Source organism: Coffea eugenioides, chromosome 2, assembly GCF_003713205.1.
Source record: "Coffea eugenioides isolate CCC68of chromosome 2, Ceug_1.0, whole genome shotgun sequence".
Lineage (NCBI taxonomy): Eukaryota > Viridiplantae > Streptophyta > Magnoliopsida > Gentianales > Rubiaceae > Coffea > Coffea eugenioides.
The window spans coordinates 57,950,126-57,956,466 of record NC_040036.1 but is presented as its reverse complement, the minus strand read 5'-3'; the positions used below and the strand labels follow the sequence as shown (position 1 = coordinate 57,956,466).

Below are 6,341 nucleotides of genomic sequence, written 5' to 3'. Positions count from 1 at the left end.
TATTTGAAGTGGTTGACTTTTCCCTTTTTATAAGAGACCAAAAATTTATTCAATTAATGCTACCAATGGATAGAAGGTGGTTGAAGAGTCAACTAGCCGTTGGTGGTGCCGGACGTCCGATAGGCTAGTTTTCTGTGTCCGAACACAGGCAGTGAGTTCAAGAAGTTTTCTTGAAATGTTTAGGACATCCGGTACCTCCAGAAATATGCATCCGTGTGAGAACCCGTAAAACCCTAATTATTTTCCTAGGGTTTATTACCCCTTAATTGCTTATATTTTTGCATTTTCGGGCTTAGAAATATTTTTTTGGTAGATTTTATGAGTAATTATAGTTTTTAGATGTTTTTTCTCGTATTGGAGAGTTTTTAGAAAATTAAGGATATATAATGGACGTGGGACCCACTAGTGCGAAAAGTTCGGAAACATTCGGCCAATAAGGTTAAGTTTCGGATACTGTGTAAAATTTATCGGATGTTAAGAGATAAGTTGAATGTGTGAAGTGATTGATGTGAGAGGGAAAAAGAAAGATAAGAATGCATTAATGAGTGTGACAAGTGTCACAATATGATTGGTTGGACTTTATGGTTTACTATTCACATTTTTGACATTTGACCAAAATTAGTTAATATCTCCAAAAATTCACAAAATTCACCATTTTCTTACCTTGTGTTGGCCGGCCCTCTCTCTTGCAAGAAGGAAGAAAGTTCATCAAATTTCAAGCTTCCATCTCACTCAATCTTCCACAAACAAGAGCTTAGACTAGATTTCACTCCATAAAAACCTTTCTTCTAGTGCTAATAAGTGTATTAGTGAAGTTGATTTGAAGAGCTAAGGTGTCCACAATCCCTATCTGTGAGGACTCGTAAAAACTATTATTTTTAAGCCTAATTTGTGGCTTAATAAATTATTTAATTGGATATTTGCCTCGAGGAATATTTTCTAGTCTTATTAGACCTAAATGCATGGTAATATAACTTCGTTATATTTTTAAAGTAACTCATTTCACGAATTAATTTTCTGGAGCGCGTTTAGTAAAAATAGTGAATAGTGCTTGGAGATTTTATCCGCTTGAGAGTACAATAAGTTTGGAATATTGGAGACATGTACAATGGACCTAAATTCGGTATTTTAATGTTTAAATACTCAAGTGATAGTTATTAGTACTATCGTTATAAGAATTTCTCGAAAGTTTCACGTTATCGCGCTTAAATTGGAGATACGCGTTTTCACACGCGCGATTTAAATTCAGGAACTTTAGACCCTTATTTTGGGACGATTGAGAGTGAATAATATTTATATAAATATAAGTGTATTAGAGGTTTAGTGCACCAGTGAAACAAATTCGAGAGGAATCGAACACGAAACGCGCGGGAAAAAGAGTTAACCTTTGAATCAATGAGAGCCACACATTTTAGTTTCACATGGGTGCATCACACCAGATCAAAACCCTCCACTTTATCACCTCAAACAGCCGTGCAACTCTTCTTTTCCTTCTTCATTCCAGCCGTGCAACTCCAAGGAAAAACAAGACCAAGTTCTTCATTTTTCCTTCATCAAATCTTCATCAAACCTCTTCCAATTCACTCCAAATTCGAACTACACTTAACTAAACATTTAGAGATCCCATTGAGCTAAGAAAAGGAGCTGCTATCCATGGTTTTCTTGAGCATCTAAGGGGCCGAAATTTCTGCCTTCATCCTCTAATCAAGTAGGTGTTAATCCAACACTTAAATCTTGCTTTATGAAGATCATCTTGCATGTATAAGGTAGTATTTGCATTTGGGTAGCTTGTTTATGGTGTAAAATGAAATGGGTGGGCTCTATGAACTCCCACCTTTGTCTTAAGGACTGATCTCATGCTTGATGATAGATTTAATGGTGGTTTAGTGCTTAAATTAGTGGATTAATGTTGTATTGTTGGTAGAAAATCATAGGAGGTGCTTGGAGCAAAAGTGACCGTTTTACCCCTGCCTTGTCCGACCATTTTTGTGCACAATTTTGAGGTTCTAATGACTTGATTATATTGTTTACATGTTATTGTGAGTGTGTACAAAATTTCATTGAAAAATAACATGATTTGGTTGGTTAAATGAGTTGATTTCCAAAGTTAGCAAAACTGGAAAATGAATCCCGTATTGCCCAGGCAGTCATCTTGTATCGGCTATAACTCTTTACTCCGATGTCGAAATTGAGTGCCGTCAGTGGCATTTGAAACTAGACATTCCCATATTTCCATTGGTACCAAATGCACATTCTAGTTCCACTTGAGTGAGCAACACCATTCGATTGAAAATCACTGTCCTGTTTCGTTTCTCTCTAGGAGACAGGACAGGACTTGTATCTTCATGCTCAAAAACGAGCTGTTTGTGAATGGAATTTGAAACTGGTTTCTTCTAAGAAAATTCAGCTTTATGAGAGAGCTTTCCAACGCCATCAACCACTCCCAATTCCAAGTTGAATTGAGTGAGTTGTGGCCAAAATTTGAAACAGCTACAGTGATAGAATTTTCCACTTGGACAGATTTGTAACTAACAATGACTTGGGACTTGTTATTTCGAAATTCTTGATGTAAATCACCTATCAAATGTATTTTGAATTCTTGCTAGACCTGATTATCATAAACGAGACATGTTTTAGGTATCTTCCCTTGTTCAAAAGTTTAGAAAAGGAAATTTTCATACACGAGGCAGCTTTGCCTTAAAAATTTGGAAACTTGAGTGATTTCGTTAAGTGACTTTCCGTGCATATTTTTCTATGAAATTTGACAGAGGAATAGCCCTTATATGGTAGTATAATCATACCAAATTTAGTACCATTTCGAGTCTGTTTAGATGTTCAAACAAAGTCCCAAAGTTCATGTTTAAATCTGGAAATTCTTGATCGAGGAGAAATTTTTAGCCAACTTTGAGCTGCTATATCTTGGCGCTCAAAACTTCAATTCTTGTACCGTTTGTTTTGTTTTAAACTTTGATTGTAGCTCTAATTGAGTTCTAAATTTCGGAGGTTAGTTCGTATTGTATGAATTTTGCCGGATTTTCAAAGATGGTCAAAAACCAACCCCGAAACTGTCTAAATGGTCCCAAGCAGCAACTTTGAGTCAATTTTTGAATACCTTCTGTTTGGAATCATGGAAAAGTATCTTCTAGGAACTTTTAACGATTTTGAAGAAGTTTCCAACGGTATCAAGCTTTCCAATTTTGGACCTACATAGTGCAAGATACGATTTTTCTAAAATTGACACCCAAAGCTGAAATTTGTCAATTTCTGAGAAAATGAGATTTTGGAAACTTGCCTTCTTTTCTCGATACCGATTGAACATTTTGAACTCGATTTCATGGAAAATATTAGTCTCTCTCTTTAGACTTTAAAACTTTACTCTTGAGCCTCGATTATTAATAATTAAGGCCCAATTAATGAATTCCCCTTAGATTGTATAACCTTCTTTGATAAGTAGGGGTTCTAAGTGATAGTGTATAATAGTTGATGGTTATTTGCCCAGGCGCTCAAGGGGACCTTCAAGAGGAACTCGAAGTGGACGTCTAGACATTTGTTTGAGTATTACTCTCTTGTTGCTATAGGTGAGTGTTCCATATAGGAATACGTAATTGGAATAAGTCTATGACATGCATAACCCATGATTATTAAGTGCTAAGTGCTATATGTTAAGTATTTACCACACTCATGCATATCTGAATAAGGTATACTTGAATTACTCGACATGAAATACCTGAAATATGTATATTTGAACTATTCGATATGAAATGCTTAAAGAGCATATTTATGTAATTACTTGAAATATTAGATATGAAATGCTTGGAGAGCATATCTACATGATGTGTTTAAATGATTAATTATGCTATGACAGCATAAGTCGGTTGGAGTGAATCTCCTCGACTCTTATGTGGAAAAAGTGAAAACGGCCAATGGTGGCCTATTAAAATGACATATGTCTACCAATTAACCGTAATTACCACCGTTAACCATGTTTACTTACCGTTTTCTAATCTATTCGGCTACTTGCTTACTTGATTATCTGCTTACGTAATCACCAACTTACTTGATCACTTGATTATCATGAATCGCATGTTATATGAAGTTGTCCATCATTGTTAGGCGAGTGTGTACTTTACCTCACTCGACCTACTCAAATGATGAATTTTACCTTTTGCCGAATTACTTGATTACTTGTGCATGTTGTAAGCTCTAAGCTGAATTGGGCCCTGCTCATCGTTACTAACCTACTCGAGCCAGGACTGGGCTCGGTCGGGTAGGTTGGAACCTTGGGACACCGTTTCGGTATACTCGAGTATTACCACTGGAGGGATAAGGTGATGGCCAGTCAAACTGAGGGGATCCGGAAGTCATAAGGTGCAGATGACCGACAGAGTTCCACTGGAACACCGTATCCTACAGTATATGTTTACCTGGTATCATGATGATTGTTTCGTGCTAAAATGCCAACATGAAATCCTGAGCTATGCCTGTAATAAGCTCCAATCACTCGTGAACTATACATGCTAATGTCTCATACCATGATAAATGTCTCAAATTACCCGTACAATGATTATCACCTCATGATAACATGCCATTGTGTAACCTTGAACCATGCATATGATATGCCCAACTTACTTGATTTATTTGAACTGTTAGAGTGTCTTGGAATCTCACCGGGCTGTGTAGCTCATACCACGTTGTGGATTTCTTTTACAGGGTTCGAGACCAAGGGTGCTCGTGAGTAGTACTAGATTGTTTTCTTTTGAAAACTTTAAGTTGTATTATAACGGATGGCTATTGTACCCTTTTCCGTTGGGTTGTATTTAAGCTTGAAAGCTACATAATTGTAAGTGTGAGATATTTGAAGTACTTTAATTATGTATTGAAGTTATGTAGACACCAAATTTTGGTGTAATTTCATTTGCTGTTTATTTTTAATTTTTTCATTTTAGTTTTATTCGATTTTTAGTTTTAGTTTCTAGTTTTATTTTTATTTTTAAGCTGTTAGCATAGAATCTCTTGGAAAATGAATGAAAATGAGAAAGTGAAAAGAAAAGAGGAGAGAAAAGAAAAAAAGAAGAAAATTGCCCACAAAATATGTTTTATGTCTTCTAAATTCAATCTTTTGGCATTTTGTTTATTTTTGTTAAGTTATTTTAAAAAAAAAAGAAGAAAAAGAAAAAAAGAGAAAAACGATGAAAATGGGAAATGGAAAAGAAATGGAAATTGCACTTTATTGTTCTAGTTTATTTTTCATCAAATGTTAATTATTTTGTTTTGGTTATTTCTTTTTATTATTATCAATTTTGTTTGTTTCAAAAAAAAAAAAAAAAAAAAAAAACGAAAAAATCAAAAAATCAAAAAATCACAACTCCACTTCTGTCGAATCCATTTTTCCACTCCATATACTAGCACCTTCCTTCCTTCTGCCGGTTGGATTTTCCACTTCACATTCCAGCACCTTCCATCCTTATTGCCGGTTCCATCATCCACTAATGCACACTACTCCCAACTCACTACAGCAGAAGAGAGGACTTCGGTTTCATTTGGTCGGCCACAATCCATTTTCCATTTTACTGCCGTGAGCTAGGGAGAAAGGAGGGTCATTGTAATTAACGACTGAAAGAGAGCCGAACTCTTGGCTTCGTTCATTTTCTGTTCGTGAGCTGAGGGAAAAAAGGGTGAGACCTGCTATGTTGTATTTATTCCATCTGTGAGCCGTGAGTGAGTAGCTTCCTTGGAGTATCGACCGAGGGAGAGGGAGAGGCCGAGCTGCACTCTGGAGCCGAGAGGAAGATTTCTGGTTCTGTCCGCGAGCTGCAACCATTTCTGGTTCCCAACTCCATCGCAACTGCAACATCCAACCAGAACCATTACCCCAGTTCGCGTGTGAACAAGAAGAGCTGGTAAGCTGCGGTTCTGCAACAATCAAACCAGCGTACGAAGCCGAAAGAAAATTTTCAGCTTCCTTGCCACGCGAGTGAGTCATCGGTGAGGTAATTTCTGAACTAAAGCTAACTGACCAATGGTGGATTAAGCTATCTAGGGCCCTGCATGTGAAGCTTAGGTAATGAATGAGGAATTTAGGAAAAGAAAAATCTGATGTGCGCTGAAATTGGATTTCCGAGAACTGATTAAGACATGCTTGATGAAATCTGCTTTCTTGTGATAATTCGGAATTGTATTCATGATTAGCTATCTAAATCTGGGATGATTAATGCGGTTAGGGCTTCGCATATGGGTTTCAAACATCCGGACAAGTGATTTAGAAGAAGAAATTCTGTTCTTATGAATTGTTGCAGCCGAGAGTTTGTCCTGCATTTTTGCAGCTTCATGTGATTCAATTT

The 6,341-nt window shown here is 36.6% G+C and overlaps 1 long non-coding RNA gene across 1 annotated transcript; it reads left to right on the top strand.

Moving 5' to 3' along the window:
• The first annotated feature begins 1,503 nt into the window (after positions 1-1,503).
• LOC113763813 lies at positions 1,504-4,751 on the top strand. The gene is made up of 3 exons (XR_003467399.1): positions 1,504-1,708; positions 3,500-3,578; positions 4,711-4,751. It is a non-coding gene; the product is annotated as an uncharacterized LOC113763813 (long non-coding RNA).
• The last annotated feature ends 1,590 nt before the right edge of the window (positions 4,752-6,341 follow it).